Below are 24,086 nucleotides of genomic sequence, written 5' to 3'. Positions count from 1 at the left end.
AATACAACATGGTATCTTGGACTGAATCCTGGAATGGATTAAGGACATTAGTAAGAAAACTAATAAAAGCCAAATATAGTCTGGAGTAAAGTACCAATGCTAATTTATTAGTTTTGATGAATATACTCTGATTAGATAAGATATTAATGTTAGAGGAAGCTGTGTGAAGGGTACATGGGAACTCTCTGTACTATCTTTGCAACTTTTTGTAAATCTAAAATTATTTCAAAATGAAAGGTTTATTTTTTAAATGTTCACATTCTTTTACCCAGAAATTTCATTTCTAAGATTTTATTGTATCTCAAAACTTATCAGAGATATATGGGAGCTCCTGGCTGGCTCATCAGTAGAGCATGCAACTCTTTTTTTTTTTTTTCCTAAGATTTTATTTATTTATTTGACAGAGAGAGAGAGACAGCCAGCGAGAGAGGGAACACAAGCAGGGGGAGTGGGAGAAGAAGAAGCAGGCTTCCTNCTGAGCAGGGAGCCCGATGCAGGGCTCGATCCCAGGACTCTGAGATCATGTCCTGAGCCAAAGGCAGACGCTTAACAACTGAGCCACCCAGGCGCCCCTGCAACTCTTTTTTTTTAAACATTTATTTATTTGAGAGAGAGTGTGTGCGAGCAGAGGGAGAAGGAGAGAATCTCAAGCAGACTCCCAGCTGAGCATGGAGCCTGATGTGAGGCTGATCCCATCACTCTGAGATCATGACCTGAGCCGGAACCAAGAATCAGACATTCAACAAATGAGCCACCCAGGTGCCTCAAGCATGCAACTCTTGATCTCGGGGCAGGAGGTCAAGCCTCATGTTTGGCATACAGCTTACCTAAAAACAAAACAAAACAAAACAAAACAAAACAAAAAAAGCACCTAGCAGATTGAAACAAAACAACAAAAAAGAAATGCTTAGCATATTAAAAAAAACTTATCAGAGATGTAGATAGACATTTATACACAAAGATACTGCACCACGTGTGATAATCACAAAAATGTGGCAATTATCTATATGTCCAAGAATAGCAGTTAATTAAATAAGTTATAATGCATCAAATGATGATAGAACGTGGTCAAAAACAATATATAATATTTGTTGACATGGAAGGTAAAGTGAAAGAATTAAGACAAACTATATTTTAAGTTCAATACAATTTTTAAGTGATGTACATAAACAAGATAAGAAATACACTAATATATTAAAGGTAGTTATTAATGGGTCATATAGAGAATCTCATTTTCTTCTGAGTATATTTGTATATATTGTAAATTTTCTACAATGAACTTTTGTTTATAATCAGAAAAGAACGTATCAAAAATCCCCAACCCACTGGAGTTCCTCAAAAATTTAAACAGAGTTACCATATGACCTAGCAATTCCATTCCTAGTATCACTCAAAAAAAGTAAAAAAAACAACAACCTGAGAACATATGTCCACAATAACATTTGTACATAAATATCCATAGCAATATTATTTATAATAGCCAAAAAGTAGAAACCCTCCACACGTCCAGCAGGATCAACAAAATGTGGCATATCCATGCAATGGAATATTATTCAGCAGGAAACAGGAAAGGAGCATAGACCCAAGCTAAAACATGATAAACATTATAGTAAGTGAAAGACACAAGACTCAAGAGGGCATTTGTTATAGGATTTCATTCATATGAAATGCTCGGAATAAGCAGACCCCTAGAGACAGAGAGTATAGTCTACTAGTGGTTGCTGGGAGCTGGGGGATGGGAAGCGACTACTAATGGTCCGAGGTTTCTTGTTGGGGTGATGAAAATGTTCTGCAATTAGCGACGATGGTTGCACAACCTTGTGGATACACTAAAAACCATTCAATTGTACACTTCAAAGGGTGAATTTTGTGGTTTGCGGATTATTAGATCTCAGAAAAAGAAAAGAAAAAGGAAAAAATCCCCCTGTCCAAACGCCACATCTTACTGCTTCTAACAATTTTCTTTCACAAAATCCTTTTCCTTAATTTTAAGTGATGCTCAGGCTGGTAGAGTCCGACTGCCCCCCCAAGCCAGGCCCGTGTAGGCAGGCCGGCAGCCATCCGTTTATGTGATGGACAGACTCCTGAGAGGGTGATTGTGATTGTGAGTCTGTCCCCGTCGGTTCTTTGCACCCTCACCGCTTCATTCATCTGTCTATCCTTCTTTCCCTCCCTCCCTCAAACACTAAAGCTATACTATCCAGGGGGCCCCCACGATGAGGAGCTAATCCTTAGAGCTACCCTTTGACACTGACACTCTGCCCTTTTAAATCTCCCCTATAAAACGCAAGTTTTCTGGGATTTGGAATTTACCACCCCTGTGGGAATTAACTCATCTAACAAAGAGTAGGCTGAAAAGACAAGAGATACAGAAAGAAGCTTTAATAGGGGCAAAGGGATGGGGTAGGCTCACAGCAGGCAATAGCTCCTGGAATGGACAAGCCTTGGCAGGGTATGAGAACACTGGTACTAGGAATCTTCCAGGAGAGAGGGGAAGACAGGGGCACAAAGGCAAATATGCTGACTGATCAGTCCCAAGAAGTAGGCCTGCTTCTCTCCCTTATCGGGCCTAAGGCGGTCATCATGAAATCTTCTACCTCCGAAGTGGGACCCTTTTAGACACCCTGAGTGGATACCATTGTTGCAGTAGAATATTGGGCACAGAAAAAGGGGAGAGGAGGAAAGCAGAAAGGGCTGGCAAAGCGGGGGAGTTATTCCCTCCCCTGGCCCTGTGGAGGGCTCCATACTTAAGGACACTTGGCGATCCTCAGTACTTGGGTTTCCCATTTCTCCCAGTTGAGGCTTCTCTTCCTACTGGAAACCCAAGGTCTCCCAGCAGCCTTCCTAAGAACACATTTCTGGCAGGGCTGGGCCAAGGGTAAAGTAAAAAGAAGAGTCAGTATTGAAAAAATAAAAGTAGGAAAAAGCAAATGAAAATTTTAATGCTGGCCTGAGGTTCTTTTCTGTAGGGCGTACAGAACTTTGTAAAGAGCAGGTGAGGATTTGGGTCTGGGACTCTTGGGGAGAGCCGGGGAGGAGGCTAGGGGCCCTGGAGCAGGGTAGCCCTTTGAGTAAAGATGCCACCCTCCTGCTCAGGGCGGAGCGGGGCCAGGCTGGCCAGAGAGTGTGTTGAAATGAAAAACTGATGGAGGAATTTAAAGAAAACAGGTAAGGTAAGCAGTAGTTACATCATTTTGCACTTGAGGGCTTGCCAGGCAGGCCTACGGGAGCACCAGGGTGGGGGTGGGCGTGGTGGGGGGTGGGGAGTCTCGTGTGTGACAGTCAACAGTTCTGCCTGTCTAGCAATCTTCCCTCCATTCTTCTGGATACAGCACCTCACTTTTCTGAGGGAGAACTCCATCTCCCTCACTCCCCAGTGGGACAGTCAGCACAGGACCCAGATCAGCCCATGAGACTCTGTCTCGTATCACACAAGGAGGCTGGCATGGCCTCTACCTAAAGGCAGTCTTGCTTTTTTTGAAAACCCAGGTTCAAGTTTCCTGGTCTTCCTGAAGCCTCAGAGCCAACCCTGTCTTCAAGGCTACGAGCTGGGAGTCTTCTAATAAATAACCATTTTTGGCTTATGTTTGGCTGGACCCTCACCGATACAACATGATGCCAGCACCTGGGTGGTTCAGCTGGTTAAGCGTCTGCCTTCGGCTCAGGTTATGATCTCAGGGTTCTTGGATCAAGCCCTGTGTTGGGCTCCCTGCTCAGCGCGGTGTCTGCTTCTCCCTCTGCCTGCCCCTCCCCCTGCTCATGCATGCATACTCTTTCTGTCAAATAAATTAAAAAATCTCTAAAAAAAATTTTTTTTAAATACATAATGCCATGGTACTAATAATTCCCATTATTTACCGAGTGTCTACCATGTGCCAAGAACAGTGTGGGGCCTATCACATGCATTAATCTAATTCTCGTTCCACAGATGCAGAAAAACTAGGACTCACAGAGATTAATACCATGTCTGGGAGTTCCATATTTAAAGGAGATGAAAAGGGGATTCAGATCCACTTTGATTTAGCTTCCAAGCCCAGGCTCATTCTCTCTCTCGCCTGCCTTCCTCCCCCCCTTCCCTCCCTTCAGTCCCTTCTCTTTCTTCTCTTCCTGTTTCTTTTAAATTTGGACGTTGCGGGCAGAGAGTGGAGTTAACCAATTCCTCAGTTCCTGGCACTTGAGCACCACTGGTCCCCTCTCCTGTTTCACCACCCAAGTTTTTCCCACCTTACCATACCACCTTCCCAATGCCCAGGATCACAGCTCACATGTGATAGGGTCTGACCTCTCCCTGACAGGCACTCCAGATATTTGGGAGTCTAGATTTTGAGTTTCTTTGTTTCTTTGAGGATCAAAATCGAGTTTGACCTGAGAAACTTCTCCAGATGACTCTCCAGCACTCCCATCCAATAGCCAACCTATTAGCCTTATTATCGCCTTAGTTCTGGGCTAGAATGAGATGTGGAACTGGTAAGAAAGAGAAAGACTCAGTCTCTACCCTTAAGAAGTTTAAAATTCATACACTGGTCCACTGAACAAATACATATGGAGAACTGACCTCACAATGATAGGAAGGATGAATGTGACAGTTGTTGCCCTCTGAGAACGAAGAGTCTACTAGGGAAGAAGACAATTAAGCAATTAGACCTTTGTCACAAGTCTGTGGTAGGGGAGATGCAGCAAAGCTGGGTAGACAGAATCCAGGCCTGGGCATGACTCGGATAGTAGCATTAATCCCAGAAATCATATATAAATCTATATTTGTTTCTGCTCGCTTGCCTCAGCATCATGCAACAATGGTGGGTGGCATTTCCATCACGCTTGGAGGGGAAATGTGGGATAGCCGGAATTAAAATGGAGACTATGTGGCATGCACTAAATTAAGTGCAAGGAGTCCAGAGGGACACTCAGAGAAGGAAGCAATCATCCTAGACCAGACCTGTGGAGACTGGGACCAAGGAAGTCCTGCCTATGGAGTGGGACACAGATGTCCCCACATACAGATGCCTTCACTGGAGAAAACAAACAGGGTATCTAATATAAATCCCAATCAAAAGACACCGAAGACTCTGCCCTGCGGGGGAGAGTAATGGCTGGGCTGCTTCCCACAAGGCTAATTCTCCATGTGGTCCAGGCTACGTGGCAGTAGGGGCAGATTAGCTAACAGTGGTGAACAGTTCTCCTGAGCAGCCCAGCTGCCCAGCAGGTAAGAAGGCAGCACTGAGAACCCTCGCCGCTGCCACCTCTGGGCAGACACAAGTGTGCTCAGGGCGGGGCGCCTGGGGGGCTCAGTCAGTGTCTGATTTGAGCTCAGGTTACGATCCCAGGGTCCTGGGATAGACTCCCACAAACAGGATCTCTGCTCAGCAGGGAGTCTGCTCCTCCCTCTCCTTCTGCCCCTCCCCCAGCTTGCGCTCTCTCTCCATCACTCTCTCAAATAAATAAAATCTTAAAAATACAAGTGTGCTCAGGACAGAGTCTGTTCACCAGAGGCTGCCCCTAGAGTAGGCTGATGCCGCCCAGACCAGCAAGTTCATATGGGGACACCTAAAATGTTCCTTGAGACTTTATGTCCCCAGTCCACTGTTTCGAGCAGCAGAAAGCCCTCATTTGGAAGTGTGATGAGAGTTTTCTAGACCTCATCCAAGCAGAACCTGGGAGGTGGTTCTGACATCAGTCCCCAGCGCCTCCCCACTCAGGGCCTAGGGACCACTTGCTCCAGATGGTGAAGGACATGAAGGCCATCAGAACCCCCTCTGGGGACTTCACAGCTAGTCTCATGCTGACTTGAACACACTGACTGGGGCTCCTGCCACGTGTGTCTTTCACTGGGAGCCAGGAGAGTAGGAGGGGACTGTGAGGTCATTCAGTGGGGAAGACTCTCATCCTGCTCAAAGCTGGAGCTCAAAAGGGTTCCTCATAGGTGCAGTGTCACAACACATGCCAGGAGCACCATTCTTCCCATTCCTGCTGGCCACAGACAGTGCAGGGCTGGGCTTGGCAGGGAGGGGGGCCCGGAACGGTGGGGAAAGCCCTAGAGACGATGTGGGCCTTCCTTTGGGCCTTGACGGATAAGCCACCTTGGGTTAGGAAGAAAGAAAGTAGGAGGAATCGTGTTCCGGGGAGGGTGAATAGCCTGGACAAAGATACAGAGGTGGCAACACAGTGTTCAGTCCAGTCTGACTAAGAAGAAACCAGGAAAAGGAGTCCTGAAGAATAAAATAAGACTCTCCTCCCTACTCCCTGCCCTCTGGCAGAAGAAACCAGTGTTTCCCCAAGCGTCATATCCTTTGGGCATCTTCTGTCACTTCTATTCCCAACCCCAGGTCCAGACAGCCAAGCTCCAAGATCCACAGAAAATAAGGGTGGGCTTTCCACAGCCCTTCACTGTCTCTTTTCCTTCTTTTCCTCTGGACCTCCTGACTCTGATCTTTGCCCTGCATGTACTTTTCCTTTCATGTAAAAATAAATAATCTCTCTCAATCTGTCTCTCCCTCTCCCCTACACAAACACACACACACACACACACACACACACACACACACACACACACACACACACACCTACAGCTGCTCAAACTCCAATGGCTTCTCACTGCCCTTGGGATAAAATCCCGAATCCTTACTCGAGGCCTGCCCCATCTGGTACCTGGGCCTCCCTGGGCTGGCTCAGCCACTCCCACCCGCTCTCTCTGCTGCGTCTTGCTCCGGGCCTTCCGCACGGCGGCCTTGGCCCATGCTGCCACCTCTCCGGAGAAGGCTCCTACCAGCAGGCCGCAACTGAACCATTACTCACAGAAGCCTCCCCCTAGTCTAAACCAAGTGCCCCTCTCACTCTTTTTCATAGGACCTGTTATATCCCACCACACTGTTCATCTCACTTTCTAGAACCATTTGTCTCTGTGTTTCCTTACGTCATACCAGCTACCTACACTGGGATGATGGCTTCTCAGGTTTCATTCACCCTAATTCCCCAGAACCCGGTATACATCCTGACAAGTTGTTTTCTAAATATTCAAAAGACATCCCTCTGCCTGTAGGATGAAAACCTAAGCTCTTGACACAAAGACCTTTTCACATTTGAGCTTTGCCTGCTCTCCTGCCTCATGTGGCCCAAGTTGGCCATCCCTATCTCTGACCTCCTTAGGGACCCGGGACTCCAGCCAGACCAGGTTACTTGCCATTTTTTGAACACAATTTGCCCTTTCTCATCTTCATACTTTCCTATAAGTTTTTCTCTTGGTAGAGAGTAGCAAATTCCTATTCATTCTTCAAGGCTCATTCTGGCTCCTTCCTGGCCTCCTCCAGGCAGCATTCCCGGCCCTCCTCTCCCCTCCCTTCCCACATCTGTCTGCCCCTTTATTGCTCTCCTACCTCTCTTCTCCATTAACTCCTGAGGGCACCCTCGACTCCTCTCATCTCAAGGGCCTGTTACAGGTCCTAGCACACAGAAGGACCTCGGAGGAAACATCTTTCAGCTGAATGGCTTCTGCTCAATAACGGAAGAACATTCCAATGTTCCAGCAGTCCCCCAAGCAGCATGCGCTCTGTTGTACGGCAGTAAACCCTCCCCTGCATGGGGAATTCTTTAAGCACAGGCTGTATACCCTATTCAACAGTGTTTTTCAAATTCTCTGTGATCCATTATAAACATACATAAATATCACACTAAAAACAAAAGTTTCACAAAATGATATTTACTCTTTCTTCCATGGGGTATACCCTGGTATACCTTTTGTATTTCATTATTCATAAATGCTGGTTTTAACCACTAAAAATGGGGTTTCAGTAGCCAGAAATGAGTGGAGACCCACAGTCTGAAAGACTCCCATGCTAGCCAGCATGTTAGATTCCCTCATCTCCACAGTGCCACCATTTCCTCTTTGACACGAGTGCGCATTTTAGGTAACTTAGCCAATCAAAAGGGTGATTCTCCTAGAGCTGCGCAGGGACTAGAGGGGAAGGTTCTGTTGACTGGTTAACAGGTAGAAGGGCTCCCTGGTACAGCTTTCCAGAGACCTAAGGCCTCCCACTCATTCAACTCCACAAATATTTATTGAGTATCTACTACGTGCTAGGCCCTGTCCCTGTCTCTGGAGATACACCTATGAATAAGAGATTAAAAATGCCTGCCACACGGGCGCCTGGTTGGCGCAGTCGTTAAGCATCTGCCTTCGGCTCAGGGCGTGATCCCAGGGTCCTGGGATCTAGCCCCACATCAGGCTCCTCAGCTAGGAGCCCCAAAATAAAAATGCCTGCCACAATGTCAAGGAAGTGGAGAAATTGGAGCCTTCGTGCGTTGCTGGTAGGAATGTAGGTACATCCTTTATGGTAGGTGCATCCTTTATGGAAAATGGTTTACGGTTCTTCAAAAGGTTAAACATATGAGGTGCCTGGGTGGTGCAGTCGGTTGAGCAGTTGAGCGTCTGACTCTCAGTTTTGGCTCTGGTCGTGATATCGGGGTCGTGGGATCGAGTCCCGCATCAGGCTCCTCGCTCAGCATGGAGTCTGCTTAAGACTCTCTCTCCCTGGGGCACCTGGGTGGCACAGCGGTTAAGCGTCTGCCTTCGGCTCAGGGCGTGATCCCAGTGTTATGGGATCGAGCCCCACATCAGGTTCCTCTGCTAGGAGCCTGCTTCTTCCTCTCCCACTACCCCTGCTTGTGTTCCCTCTCTCGCTGGCTGTCTCTATCTCTGTTGAATAAATAAATAAAATCTTAAAAAAAAAAAAAAGACTCTCTCTCCCTGCATGAGGTGCCGGGGTGGCTCAGCTGGTTAAGCATCTGCCTTCAGTTCAGGTCATGATCCCAGGATCCTGGGATCAAGCCCCTCATTGGGCTCCCCGCTCAACAGGGAGTCTGCTTCTCCCTCTGCCCCTCCCCCCACTCGTGCTCGCTCACTCTCTCTCAAATAAAAAAAATCCTTAAAATAAAAAAAACCACTCTCTCTCCCTCTCCCTCTGCCCCTCCCTCCCAATCCCACTCTGTCTCCCTCTCTCTCATAAATTAATTAATTAATCAATTAAAACATTGAATTATCACATGATCCAGCAATTCCACTTCTGGGTATATACCCAAAAGAATTATAATCAGAGACCAGAACACATACACCAATGTTCATAGTAGCATTATTCACAACAGCCAAAAACTGGAAGCAACTCAAATGTCCATCAACAGATGAGTGAATAAACAAATATGGGATGTACATACAAAGGAATATTTTCAACCTTAAAAAGGAAGGAAATTCTGACACATGCTACCACATGGATAAACCCTGAAGACATTATGCTAAATGAAATAAGGCAGACACACACAAAAAATGTTTGATCCCACTTATGAGGTACTTAAAATAGGCAAATTCACAGAGACAGAGTAGAACACTGGTTGCCAGAATCTGGAGGGAGGGAGGATGAGGTGTTACTGTTCAATGGGTACAGAGATTCAGGTCGGGGTGATGAAAAAGGTTTAGAGATGGATGGTGGTGATGGTTGCAAAACAATATGAATGTACTTAATGCCATTAAACTGCACACTCAAAAATGGTTAAAATGGTAAATTTTATGTTATCTATTTTTTACCATAATTTTTTTAAAATGTGGCACTTGGAACATATGTCCCAGAGGCACAGACTGGGAGAAGAGCTCATTAATAGAGTAGCATCATTTCTCCCCACCTCAGCACAGGAGCCATAAACTACATCTGGGTTCTGGAGAATCTGGGCGGGGTAGTAGGAGGGGGTCAGGAAACAGGAGGCATGTGCAGGTTTCCCCACCATCTCCTCACACAGAATACTTCCTTTTGTATCTGTTTTCAATTTTAAGCATGTTCAGAGGAAATTTTGTTTGGAAAAAAGAGCCCCCACATAGCTTCATCAGTTGTAACCAATGTACAGATCTGGTGGGGGATGCTGATGATGGGGACAGCTATGCATGTTTGGGTGCAAGGGCTACAGAGGAAATCTCTGTATCATCCTCTTAATTTGCTATCAACCTAAAACTGTTCTAAAAAAAAAATAGTTTTTAGGGGAGGAAAAGGCCACCGCTGCCTAAAAACATGTTTCTAAACTACCGCCTTCCTTCTCCAAAATGACCACTGGTTGAGAGAACTTTTCATGAAGAGTGAGCTGCCAAGGACCACTCTGCAGGAGGGACCCCTAAGCACTTTGCAGGCAGGTGTTAGCTCTGTGAGAGTGGGGGGCCCACGAGTGGGTCCGGTCCTTCTACTAGCCCTTCCCCTGGGCTGAGGTGGCCAGTTACTGGATTTTTGGCTCCATCTCCTCCCAAGGGTAGGTTTCTCAGCCGAGTCACTTCTGGTCTTGACCAGGGTTGGGTATGGAAATGCCACCCCCCGACCCCCAATTTTGGCCTTAGAGACCTTGGCTCCAAGTCCTGGCTCTGCCCTTTATAAGATATTTAACATCCCAGGCTGTTTATTTCACTGTGAAATGGGGATGGCCTGACACCACCCACCTCCCAGGATATGATGTGTCCTGACGCCACCAGAGAACACACAGCACAGTGCCAGGCACCAAGGAGGCACACACAAGGAACTTTAGTGTTGGGCCCTGAAGCTCAGGAATGGTGTCGTGGGCCCCAGTTGTGGGGCGGGCCACACCCTTGAACCTACCAGGCCAGCCTGGCCAGTCCTAGCACTCGCTTGGGGTGCATTTCGTGTACAGCCACCCCTAGAACAAATAGCCAGGGAGAGCACTGGACTGACAAAGACAGCAGCCCTCAGATGCCTAAAAATGCTTTAGAGCAGAGTCACGGTTTCAGGAGCTGGTTTCCAAGGAAGGAAGCCTCTGCCTGCCACCCCCAGGAGCCCTCCCTGAAGGGCCCCACCCTGCACTGCCCTGAACTCATCCCTACCGTGACAATTTCCACACTGGGCTGTGATTTCTTGAAGACAGGTGGACTTTGCCCCAGCAGGGGTTGAGGGAGTTCCACTAACATCTCCTCTATGACTGGGTACTTCATTTCACTCCCTATGACCCCCCCACCCCACCCCCACCTCCTGCCATTTGGGGCTATTCTCAAGAGAGGCAGAATTGGAAACAAATGGAAATAGGGCACTTTTTCTTTCTCTCTTACATTAACACTCTGTGCCTCTCCCTAACAGAGGGCCTGTTTTTGCCTTGTTCATCCTCTTGCTCATACAGACTTCAATAAGGAAGCAGACAAGCAACCTTTGTGCTGTACACGCTTACTTTACAATCACTGCTAATTCTGGACTTTGCTCCTTCTGTGTATCCTGATATGGGTGTATCACACGCAAGGTACCACATACACATGAAAAAACAATAGGTTCATTAAAAATCTAAGCTCATCTGTCTTCTTTTGCTGCTGCCCACCCTTCTCCCTATAAAAATCATTTTGACTTCATCATCAGAATCTAATTTCCACTAGTTAGAATTGGGTGGTTTTTTTCTACCCCTCACATTATATTCCTACTTAAAAAAATAAAGAATTTAATTACACAGTTTCTTAGAACCACCACTTGACTAAGCCCTCCTCTACTTCTGGCCGTGGGGACACATCAGTGTGAATGGCTCTGCAAACCTCTGAAATCTTTCCAAAGACTTTTGATATTGTTATTTTAGTTTATTATTATTATTCTTTCCCATTAGAAGAAATGTTTCATCATTTTGTAATCAAACAGCATTTGCAAATATCAACAAGAGGATGTGTAATGTATTATGCATGCATACTATATAATCATCTATTGTTAAGACAGAAACCTCCTGGTGGTGTAACACATCTCCAATCCCACTGCCTTCTACTTAACGTCCCTCTCTCAGATGGTGTGGAATAAATAATCTTTGTCTCAGAAATACCTGGCTTTTCTCTTCGCTCACTGATTGGAGCACCCCTGAAGTCATTTGGGGTGACTCACAGAAGCAGATCTGGGGACCAGGTGGCCAGAGAGCCTTGAGGGGACAGGCTACCAAAGAAACAGATACCTGGCCCTGCCTCAGTGAGTGGGCCATCTTTAGGCAATGCAGTGAAAAGGGGGGAATTTGTCCTCCACCTGCCCCCTGCTACTCCTTAAAAACTCAATCCAGCCCAAAACCCAGTGGCTTTGTCCTGCCCTCTGGACATCTAGGTCACCCCACCCAGGCCTGCCATCCCCAGGGAGTGTCCATCTCAGAGTGTCCTCTCTGCATCTATCTTCAGGGCATCAGGGAGCCACTATCAGCAAGCTCTCAGATGAGAAAGTATTTACACACAAATTCACTCTGATGAACAAAGGAATCCAACTGAAATGGAAAGATTTTAGCCTGTGAAGCAGACTAGGGCTGGGTGGGGAGGACCTGCCCTGTGAACCTGAGATCAGAGCATGCCTCAAACCCATGAGGAATATGGCTAGCCTTAATCAGGATCAACTCAACAGCATCAAATTTATCCAGAATCACTGAGGTTCCAATAAAATACCTTCCCTAAAAAGTGAAACTTCGGGTATGTGGGTGGCTCCATCGGCTAAACTGCCTTTGGCTCAGGTCATGATCCCAGGGTCCTGGGATCCAGCCCCGTGTCTCATCGGGCTCCCTGCTCGGGCGGGAAGCCTGCCTCTCCCCTTACCCCTGCTTGTGCTTTCTCTCTCACTATCTCTGTCAAGTGAATGAATAAAATCTTTAAAAACAAAAACAAAAACAAAAAAAAAAAAAACCACCACTATCCTTTTCCAGGGCACCTGTGTGGCTCAGTGAGTTAAGTGTCTGACTTTGGCTCAGGTCATGATCTCAGGGCCCAGCATCAGGCCCCATGGGCTCCAAGCTCAGCAGGGAGTCTGCTTCTCCCTCTCTCTCTGCCCCCCAACCTCGCCCTGTGCTCACGCTGTCTCTCTGTCAAATAAGCAAAATCTTTACAAAAACAAACAGAAAACCATCCTTTTTCCACTTAAGTGGTCATTATGAGCATTCCCTATGGAACTAGACAATAATGTGATTATGTTTCGTTATTGTTCCTCTGTCCTTCCCCATGGCCTTCACTTTCCTGTCATCTACATGTCTGTCTCTAAAAACAACCTACCAGCCCCACCCTTCAGGCTGTTTCTTTTCTTCTGTAGTAGTTGGGAAATCAGATAGCCACTCTTATTAGAACAGTGTGCTAAGTATTAACAGACTTGATGCCCTCAGAAGGCTAAAACACCTGGTTTAGATGCAAGGATTTTGACGTAGTTATTTCTGCAGATTCTATTTTCAATAACTTTCAGTTCAGGGCTAAAGTCCAAAGAGAGATGAGGCTTCAAGATTCAATCCCACCAGAATGTTCCTTCCATATATTTCTCATCCATCCTCTGGCTGGTAAGACGTTTCTATTATTGTGAGGCTGCATGCAGAGCTCCATGTTTTGCCCTTATTCTAGTTGTTATTCATAGCCCTGCCAGGTGAGCAGCACTGATGAGCCCCACTCGGCCCGGGAGCTTTGGAGGAGCTTCATCAAGAGGGATGAAATGTACAGCCCTGTGATACCTCACACTGAGCTGGCATCTTTCAGGTTTCTGGAGCACTTTACAGACTTCAACCTCCTGCCATAGCACTGAGATGGCATCTGTGACCATGGCCGCTTTATGGTATGACCAACTGGGCCCCTGAAAGGAGCCTCCACAGACAGAGCAGAGCACCACCAGGTGGACCACCACCAGGGGCACATGACTGCCGGTGCCATTATGCACCAGCTCTTCAAGAAACCAGAGGGTGATGTCTAGACGGGGCCACCTGGCCTGTGTTTGCAGCTGTTCTGAGCAATGAGCTCACTCTGCGTTTTTCACCCCGTGGGTTGTGACCCATTACTGGGTTATGAAATCAGTTTAGTGGGTCACAACCAGCAATTTTCTTTAAAAAATAAGTAGAACAGAAAATATCCAAGTGCATCACATACAGCGAGGTTGTTACTTTTATTAAACGTTTGCTTCGGTTTTATATATCTGTATGTAGGTGTGTGGTGGTTGGGACATGAGACATATTTCTCAGAGGGAGTGGTGGTCAAGGAAGTTTGAAACGCAGTAATCTAACATCCATTCTGTAGCTACATCTTCCTGAGACCCATCCCTGCTACCTCCCCACCCCGGTGAGAAGTCAAAAGGAATCTGTTCAAGGTCCTAAAATTGGCCTCCCCTGGAAGGCACAGGAGTAAGGGAAGCCTTCTTGGAGGAAATGGGGCTTGCTGTGACATGAGCAGGAATAGGGAGGGGGCAGCAAGGGCAGAAGGAAAGGCATGGGCAATGTACTATGGTAAGAAAGTGGGGTGAACAAGGGCTGGGAAAGGCCTGTGGGGGATAGCTATTGATGCCTACATTCTTGGGGAGGTAACCTGAGGGGCTGAGGCCAGAGGAGTGGGAGAAGAAAGCTGATCTGATTCCAAAGACCCATTTTCAAAGTTACCTTTGGGGGACACTTGACGGTGGGAGAGTTGAGGGGGGTGGTGTCCAGCCTAGCGCCCCTATCTCTCAGTGATAGTGCCTGCTTTTCTTTTGTCAATTTAAATTTAACTTTTAATGAATTAAAATGAAAAATTCAGTTCCTCAGTTATACTAGCCACATTTCAAACTCTCAGTAGCCACATATGGCTCGTGGCCATCATGCTGTATACCACAGAACATTCCTATCAATGCAGCAAGGGCTACTGGACAGGGGTATTCTAGAATGAGCAAATGATTAATTCATTCCAGGACTGCCTTCCCTCAGGAATCCAACAACTTCCATTATTTCTATTACACATGTAGTTCCAAATGCAAATGTCTCTGGGAGAGGTACTGGAATGACCTAAATTCTTACCAAAGAGTACCTGGTTGATATTAATGGCCTGAAGAAAGCCAGAGCCTTTGAAGCCAGCCATCATAAGCTGAGTATGTGTGACAGCATGTGGCAGGATGGAGGGATGTCAGAAGACACTGCCCTAGCTGAAAGTGCTGTCCGAGGACACTGAACAATAAAGATAAGCTCCTCTATCAGGGGACATGGAAAACTCTGAGAACTGTGAGGAAGTGACCCACAGTTATTATTAAGCTTCAAGTGAGAGTTTATTCCCCAATAGTCCTCAGCAAGGGGGTTATTACACATGAAATAAGCACTTCTCTATTTCTAGGGAGGTAGTAAAAAAAAGTGGACACAGGCCTTCCCAGAGGCGGATGCTTATGAACTTGGCCCTCTTCTGCCCTCAACATCTGCTCTATGACTACGTCCATGGCTCTACCTCCTTCGCACCAATGACTCCCTGAAAAACACCACAGGCCCAGGCCTAGAGACCCAAATACTAACTTGTTATATCTACCAGGAGCCTCCATCAGCAATCCCAAGAAGAATTATAACAATGTCTGGCCCACTGTACCCCTGCCCCCCTTCCTGTATTCTGGTTTCTGGCTCATCCTCCACCTGTTCACTCCATCATCCAGGTCAGCACCTATGAGTCACCCTAGCCTCCTCCCCTTCCTTCCTTTCTCCCCACCCAACGTCACCACATCTTGGCCACCTCTCCACTCTGCCATGAATCTGCCCAACTCTGACCCTCTCCAGCCCTCACTATCACAGGGGCCACCCGCTGGTCTTCCTGCTTCCAGTCACGGCCACCTCCAGCCCAGTGGTTCTTAACCACAGATAAGCAACAGAATAACTTGGAGAGGTGTTTAAAATATAGATTCTGACTCAGTAGATCTGTCCAGGTTGAGCACGTGTATTTTGCAAAAGTGCCCCAGGTGATTCTGATGTGTATCCTTCATTAAGAACCACTGCCTCCTCCTCCTCCTCATTATTAATAACAACAAAAACAACAATTAACATTTTTTGTGCACTTACATGTACTGCCTCATGTAATCTTCATGACAACCTTGTGAGGTAGGAGCTATCATCTACTCCCATTTGACAGCTGCTGAAACTAAGGCACAGAAGTCCCATGGCTATTGAGGGGAGGACCAGAACATGACCCACCACTCCTTACCATTCTGCTCTCTATACCACTGTATAGACTTGGCTTGAAGTGTGGCTCCCCCCTTAACACCCTTTAAAGACAGTTCCAGAAGAAGATGGGAGGGGTGCCTGGGTGGCTCAGTCAGTTAAGCATCTGACTCTTGATTTCGGCTCAGGTCGTGTGATCTAACTGAACTAGCATCGAGCTCCACACTCTGCGGGAAGTCTCCTTGAGATTCTCTCTCTCCCTCTTCCCCTCCTCCCCTCCTCATGCACTCTCTTTCTCTCTAAAATAAATAAATAAATCTTAAAAAAAAAAAAAAAAAGAGGGGTGCCTGAGTGGCTCAGTGCATTAAGTGTCTGCCTTCAGTTCAGGTTATGATCTCAGGGGCCTAAGATCAAGCCCCACATCGGGCTCCCTGCTCAGCTGGGAGCCTGCTTCTCCCCCTGCCTCTCCCCTTGCTCCTGCTTTCTCTCTCTGTCTATCTCAAATAAATAAATAAAATCTTTTTTTAAAAAAGAGTATCAGACTTTCAGAAAGAAAATTCTGAGAAAAATAGTGTGATGACGTATACCTCACACTAGCACCTATTAAGATATATTTAAAGAAAATATGAACAAAACAGAAGGTACTGGTGTATGAACAGACAATTCACTGAACAGACCAGAGTCTCCTAGAAGACCCAGGTACACATGGAAATGTACTGTAAGAGGCAGTCAGTATTTCAGGTCAGGACGCTAAGGGTAGATGTTTGAATCATTAGTGACTAGGAAAAAGAAGTCCTTGACTCTCACAATTCACCAAAATATGACAAATTTCATCTAGATTAAGAATTAAATGTAAATTTTTTCTTTGTTTTTCCTTTTTTACTTATAAATGTAATTTTTTAAAGAAACCATTTAAGTATTAAGAACGTCTATGAACATATAACTCTGTAGCAAAAAAAAACTTTCTAAGCCGACACAAAGACAGAAACGTAGGCTTGGCCTAGAGATCCAAACACCAATGAGTTCTCTCCACCAGGAACCTCCATCAACAATCCCAAGGTGAATTGTAACGCTCTCCGCCCCTGTCCCCCACCCCTACCTCTTCATGTATTCTTGATTCTGGCTCATCCCCCACCTGCTCACTCTGCCATCCAGGTCAGCACCCTTGAATCAACCCAGATTCCTCCTGCTCCCTCCTCATTCCCCTCTCCCAAGGTTACCACTTCTTGGCCACTTGTCATTCTGCCTTGAATCTGTCCAGCTTAATCCTCTCCAGCCTGGCCCTGACTGAAGGCCTCATCCTGCCACCCTGTTACCAGCGCAAGGGCTGCCCATGGGCCTCTCTGCTTCTAGTCACAGCCACCTCCAGCCCAATGGATTGGAAAGCTATGAAGACCACCTTGACAGCATGGACATTTTAGATTTAGGAATGCTTAAATATGAACAAAACTAAATGGTAAATGACAATCTAGGGTAAAATATTTGTTACATAAGAAAGACAAAGAGTTAGTAGCTTGAATATATATCAAGTTCTCCTTGAAATCAAAAAGACAAAAAAGAATAAGCCGCACCGAATAATAACAAAATACTGCACAAATGAAATGGAAAAAAAAAAAAAAAAAAGAACATACCAATAGATGGGGCACCTGGGTGGCTTAGTCATTAAGTGGCTGCCTTTAGCTCAGGTCATGATCCCAGAGTCCTGGGATCTAGTCCCATATCAGGCTCCCTGCTCAGTGGGGAGCCTGCTTCTCCCTCTGCCTGCCACTCCCCCTCCTTGTGCTCTCTCTCTCTGTCAAATAAATAAAATCTATTAAAAAAAAAAAGAAGAACATACCAATAGAAAACTAAAGCACATAATCAATTCTTCAAAAGAGAATTACCTATTACTAACTGGCCTGTAAAAAAACAGTCCAAGGGGCGCCTGGGTGGCACAGCGGTTAAGCGTCTGCCTTCGGCTCAGGGCGTGATCCCGGTGTTATGGGATCGAGCCCCACATCAGGCTCCTCTGCCATGAGCCTGCTTCTTCCTCTCCCACTCCCCCTGCTTGTGTTCCCTCTCTCGCTGGCTGTCTCTGTCGAATAAATAAATAAAATATTAAAAAAAAAAAACAGTCCAAGTAATAAAACAATAATTTTTTTAAAAGAAAAGCAAAATAAAGCAGCAACAATAAAATACTATTTTTGCTTATCAAATTTGCAATTTAAAAAAAAAGTAGTATTCCCTAATTTTGGGAAAGATGTAGGCAAAGAGATGCTCTCATAAGACTGGTGGTTAAGAGCCTAAGTTAATCTATCCTTTCTGGAAGGCAATTGGGCAATATGAAGATCATTGAAAGTGTGCATACTTTTTATCTAGCAATTCTACTTCAAGACTATATCCTAAGGATAAAAATAAGGATGTACACAAAGTCAGTATTATTATTACTATTAGTCTTACTATTAGTCACCTAAGGGGCAATAATAAGGGATTAAATCATGGTAGGTACACACTGAAATACTAGAGATCCATAGGAAGTTTATTTATTGTCAAGGAAAACTGTTTACAATGTATTGCTAAGTATAAAAAGCAAGTCACAGAACAGTATGTATGATATGAACCCATTTATGTAATGGAATGTGTGTACACATCCATATATATGCACAGAAAAAAGATCTTTAGGCATGAACCAAAATGGCAATAATACATACCTCTGACACGTATTATTAGTATGATTTCTTGCTTCCTTCTTTATTCTTTGTGTTCCCACTTTTGAAAGAAACATGGCGGTGCGACATAGACCCCTTCCCTACCATCTGCCCGGTGGGGAGCCCTGTCCAGAATGCCCATTTGACTGTGAGCATCTACACCCCTTATGTGTGACGTATATGCTATTTCTTATGCTGCTGTTTAACTTTTCAAACCTCATCTTGTCTCTTCAATTCTCTAAACCGTGGGTAAGGTCTGTGTCTTACAGCACTTAGGACATAGCAAGTTCTTGGCAAATGGCCCAAGAAAGAACATGTCACCTCTGTGCCCATGACCCTGTGGGCTCCCTGAGCATGCACTGGTTGGCTCCACAGGTGTGGCTTTCAAGCTCAGCTCCCGGCCAGGCTTGAGGCTGCATGTTGTGGGCCACCTGTCAATCCTGTCCCACTGAAGATGCTTATTGTTACTGCTAATTATTGTTGAGTGATGGGGCTGTTTGTTTAAAGCATAGGTTACTACCCCTACACCCAGAGGCAAAGCCAATCCTATGGCATCCTATAATTAATGAACCAATAAGTATTTCCTCTGGCTTTGATCCAACAGATCCCGTCCCACTTCTTCCGCCACCCTCACCCCATTTACAACTTCCCATCTTGGCTGTTGGAGGCCTCCTTTGTAAAAGCACCCCCTTCATCAAAACTACGGGCCTAGTCGGAATAGTCCTGTGTCCCTGGTGTCCCAAGCTTGACTCACCAGCTCCTCCTTGTCCTCCTGAGTGTCCTCCTGCTTTCATATTTAAGCGACTCTGTCATCTAAGCAGTTGAGGCTATAGAATGAAAGAACGCTAAGAGACCACTGTTGGAAGGACACAGGATTTTTTATGCAAATTCAATAAGTTAATTTTCATGGTTGTCCATAATCTCTGCAATCAGTACTCACTTTGGTTAAACTGTCTGCAGAAAAAAATATACAAAAGCCATCAGAAATGGGAGAAGTCAGAATCTGGGAGAAAAGACCAGTCAACTGCTTTTTCCCCCACTCCTTGTAAAGATATAAACAGTCCCTGGTGCTCCCAGGGTTCTAGAAGCAGCAGAGAGGGGAGAGAGGTCCTGCTGTGCTTACCATTAGCATGTGTGAGAGGCTATCTGGAGACCCAACCCAGACTGCCACCATGGGAACCTTAGACCAGGTACTTTATAGCTCCATGTCTCCGCTTCCTCATCTGCAAAATGAGATCATAATGGTGGAACCTGCCTCACATACTGGTTGTGAGGATTAAATGAGTTAATGGAGATAAAGCACTTACAACAGTCGCAAGATACAAGTGAACAAGTCATAAGTGTTTGCCATTGTTAACAGAAGCAGGAGTCACACGAAGCAGGAGCCATGTTGGGAACTGTCTGCCCTTCTGTAGCTGACGGTTTCTCAACCTCAGCACTGTTAACATTTTGGGCTGGACAACTGTTGTGAGCAGCTGTTCTGCACATTGCAGGATGTTTAGCGGTATCCCTGGCCTCTCTCTACCCACTATATGCCCGTAGTACCCCCCAACCCTCCCGCATACCAATTTGCGACAACCAAAAGTATCTCCAAACATTGCTAAATGTCCCCTGCTAGTGGGGCTGGGGCAAAATTGCCCCCTTTCAGAATCACTGATATAGTCCTATAAAAGCCACTGTCATGGGGGCACCTAGCTGACTCAGTTGAGCACTGAATCTTCTTTTTTAGAGGGGAGGGACAGAGGGAGAGGGAGAGAAAGAATCTCAAGCAGGCTCCATGCCCAGCACGGACAGATCCTGAGACAGGGCTCGATCTTGCAACCCTGAGATCATGACCTGGGCCGAAATCAAGAGTCAGATGCTCAACCTACTGAGTCACCCAGCTGCCCCTAGAGCACCTGACTCTTGATCTCAGGGTCAGGAGTTCCAGCCCCACATTAGGCGTAGAGTTTACTTTAAAGCGGGGGGCGGGGGGGGTCTGTGCCTGGGTGGCTCAGTTGGTTGGGTGGCTGCCTTCGGCTCAAGTCATGATCTCAGGGGTCTTGGGATCAAGCCCCACATTGGGCTCCCTGCTCAACAGGGAGTCTGCTTCTCCCTCTCTGTCCAACCCTCCCCCTGCTTGTGTACTCTCACTCTCAAATAAATAAATAAAATCTTAAAAAAAAAAAAAAGCCACTGCTATGGAGAATCTATGTCACACACTCTGAGCAGGTATGGTATGGATCCAGGACTAAAGGTCCCACAATGGAGCCCCCTGTGATTTGATGTAGGAGCTGCAGGTGGGGAAGTAAAGAGCGGCCAGTTCTGTTTCTGTAGGTGGCTGCCATTTTCTCTCCCTGCAGATGGAATGGGAAACCAGGGCCTGCTCTAGTTGGGAGGGTAACTCACCCCTGAGAGACTAAGAGGGTACGAAGAGAAAAGGAGTCCAGGAGCTGACTCTCTGGCAGCTTGTGTCTGTGGCCTTAATTAGAGAGAGCCCTGTTGAGCCCAGAGGGAAGAAGGCCATACAGGATTCAGACCTAAAGACTTGGCCATGGCAGAAAAAATGCTCTCACCTAGTGAGGCCTCGGGCACAGGAGCCTCTGCAGCCCCTCTGTTCTCAGGAAACAAGCAGGCTCTGCACTTGATTATGAAAAGAAACACACTAGTCTTTTCATATAATAACCTCCTGACCATTTAGCACTATTGAAGCTTAACATGCACTTATTTTGACCCAGGAGTTGCTACAAACGTATTCCATAGCTCTATTAGCACAGGTGCACAGCATCTACACAGGGCCTGGGGTGTACTAATCCAGAGTACAGGCTTGGGACCTCACTGCCCGGTTCAAATCCCAGATCTACCACCTACCAGATAGGTGACTACAGGAAAGTTACTGATCTCTTTGTGACTTAATCCCATCATTTGTGAAGCAGGGGCAATAATAGGGCCTATGTCCTTGAACTATTACAAGGGTTACTGACTTACTGCATGCAGAGAATGATGTCTGTGGTCAACAAATATTAGATATTGTTACGTTCATTGTGCTCTTAACTAGTAATAGCCAAAAATTTGGACATTTATCCGATCAACTGGTTACATACATGTGGCACATCTATTCTATAGAATACTGGACATCATTAAGAGAAATGAAGTTGAACTATACCCACTTAAATAACAGAATTTATTTAATAAGATCAAATGCTAAATAAAGAATCAAATATGTTGCAGATAAGCATAGTTTGGGATTATTTGTATATAAAAAGAGCTATACAGAAATGGTTACATATCATTCTTGACTGCATAGAAAAATTTCTAGAAGAACCATCAAGAAACTGTTAGCGGGGCGCCTAAGTGGCTCAGTCCATTAAGCATCTGCCTTCAGCTCCGGTCATGATGCCAGGGTCCTGGGATGAAGCCCCACATAGGGCACCCTGCTCGGCAGAGAACCTGCTTCTCCCTCTCCCTCTGCCTGCACTCTCTCTGTCAAATAAATAAATAAAATCTTAAAAGAAGAAGAACAAGTTGTTAGCAATTGTTATATCTAGGGAGTAGGAATAGAGGACTGGAGAACTTTTGCTTTTTCCTTTGGTACTGTTAAAATTTTCTACTATGAGCATGTATATTTTTGAAAACAATATTTTTTTAAAGATTTTATTTATTTATTTGTCAGAGAGAGAGAGCACAAGCAGGTGGAGCAGCAGGCAGGGAAAGAAGAAGGCTCCCCACTGAGCAAGGAGCCTGATGCGGGGCTTGATCCCAGGACCCTGGGATCATGACCTGAGCTGAAGGCAGATGCTAACTGACTGAGGCACCCAGGCATCCCTAATATTGTTTTTTAAAAAGAACAAGATAAATTTATATCTACTGATATGGAAACATTTTAAAGGTATATTGCAATTTTTTTTCAAAAGTGGCAGAATATGAATAGCACAAACCATAGGAATGAATCTCGGTTCACAAATTCAAGTGTGCAGGAAACCAAATTTTAGTTTCTATAGCTCAACTCAATGTTTCTGGTAAGCTTCCATTGTGCCAAAAGGAAACAATTCTAGGTGTGTCTGAGTTCTCCAGAATACCGAGAAGTGCCAGGCATGGAACAGAGGAGGTGGCTGTGAAGCTGGCTGAAGCCGTATCTAATAGCCTCTGCTGCTCTCTGCCACCCATGGGCATCCAAGAATCTTGGACGAGGCTGCCTGTGTCCCTACAGCTCAGTCCCACCAAGTGGCCACTACTCTCTGGGATCTTACTCCCGCCTGCTCAGGTGATTGGCTAGAAGGCAAGGTGGGACTCTGGAGACCCCAGATCTTTCTCCCCTGTCTCTCCTGCCCTGAGTCAGTTTGGGGAGGGGAGGTCTGCAAAGAGTTGGGGGTCTTTCCATTCCAGCTGAAATCCTTCTTCCTTCTTGTTTCTAGCCAGGGTATTCAGTCTGTGCAAAAGAATCCTTTTCCTTCAATGTACTGGTCCACAAACCCTTAAGTTCTCCTAATGCATAAGCTTTTGGCACACAAAAGCCAGAGACACCTGAAACTTGATTCCATTTTCCAATCTGGGGAGCTAGCTCAGGAGGAAATGTGCTCCAAGAATGTGAGAGTGGGAAGGGGGGAAATCCAAGAGGAGGAAAGAGATTAATTTCTCAAATATTATGCCATCCACACATATGTGTAAATGCAGAGCAAAAAGTCTGAACATTCCCACCAAAGAATTAACAGAGTCTACCAGTAGGGTAAGCTTTTAAGATAGGGGAAGGGCTAGAAGGGGAGCTTTACCTTTTTATTTTATGTATTTTTTTTTAAGATTTTATTTATTTATTTGACAGAGAGAGAGGCAGTGAGAGAGGGAACACAACCAGGAGGAGTGGGAGAGGGAGAAGCAGGCTTCCCGCCAAGCAGGGAGCCCAATGCGGGGCTCGATCCCAGGACCCTGGGATCATGCCCTGGGCCGAAGGCAGACGCTTAATGACTGAGCCACCCAGGCGCCCCTATTTTATGTATTTCTAAACTACTTTTATGTTTTAATGATGAAGCTCTATTCAGTACTGCTTCTATCATCTACTATTTTAAATATATAAATACACATATTTTTTTTTCCCCTCCAGGCTGGAGTTGGAGGGTGATGCAGGTCACACCTGTTTGGCCCACTGAAGGGCAGAACCTTGGGGATTGTATTTGCATGAAGGGTTGAGAGACTTGTTAGGAAAGAACTCTTTCTAAGGGAAGAAGGAGACAAGCACAATGAGCTGACCCAGAGCCAAAGCTTTGCTCAGTGGAAAGGAGGAAGTAATTTGGAGCTGAAGTAGTAGTTGTGATGTACACATATCTATGGGACCAAACCTCAAGGCTCTGTAAAGCAATGGGGGTGCCAACAGCCTCACAGATCAGCTCCTACAGTGGAGCCAGCTGACCTCATGCCAACAGGAGTGTCATTGGCTCCCAGTAGGTGTGGGGTGTCTAATGGGTGCGGCAATGTCCAGCCGAACTGATAGCTCCATGGGGTGTGGCAGGGGCAAAGGGAGGTTGCAGAGTTGGAGGAGGG

The 24,086-nt window shown here is 45.9% G+C and overlaps 1 long non-coding RNA gene across 29 annotated transcripts in view; it reads right to left on the bottom strand.

Moving 5' to 3' along the window:
* The window catches only part of ASPRV1, a 107,089-nt gene that overhangs the window by 20,861 nt on the left and 62,142 nt on the right, over positions 1–24,086 (bottom strand). Inside the window, exon 6 of one of the 29 annotated variants that reach the window (XR_005832935.1) lies at positions 669–827. The exons of 26 other annotated variants lie outside the window; for them this stretch is intronic. This is a non-coding gene — a long non-coding RNA (aspartic peptidase retroviral like 1). Of the gene's footprint in view, positions 1–668; positions 828–854; positions 872–24,086 lie in introns of those variants that run through there. 2 more of the 29 variants (XR_005832933.1, XR_570863.2) reach the window with 2 other exon arrangements.

Source organism: Ursus maritimus, unplaced genomic scaffold (genome assembly GCF_017311325.1).
Source record: "Ursus maritimus isolate PB19 unplaced genomic scaffold, ASM1731132v1 scaffold_6, whole genome shotgun sequence".
Taxonomy (NCBI): Eukaryota; Metazoa; Chordata; class Mammalia; order Carnivora; family Ursidae; genus Ursus; species Ursus maritimus.
The sequence above is the reverse complement of the archived record's forward strand: the minus strand, read 5'-3'. Positions and strand labels throughout refer to the sequence as shown.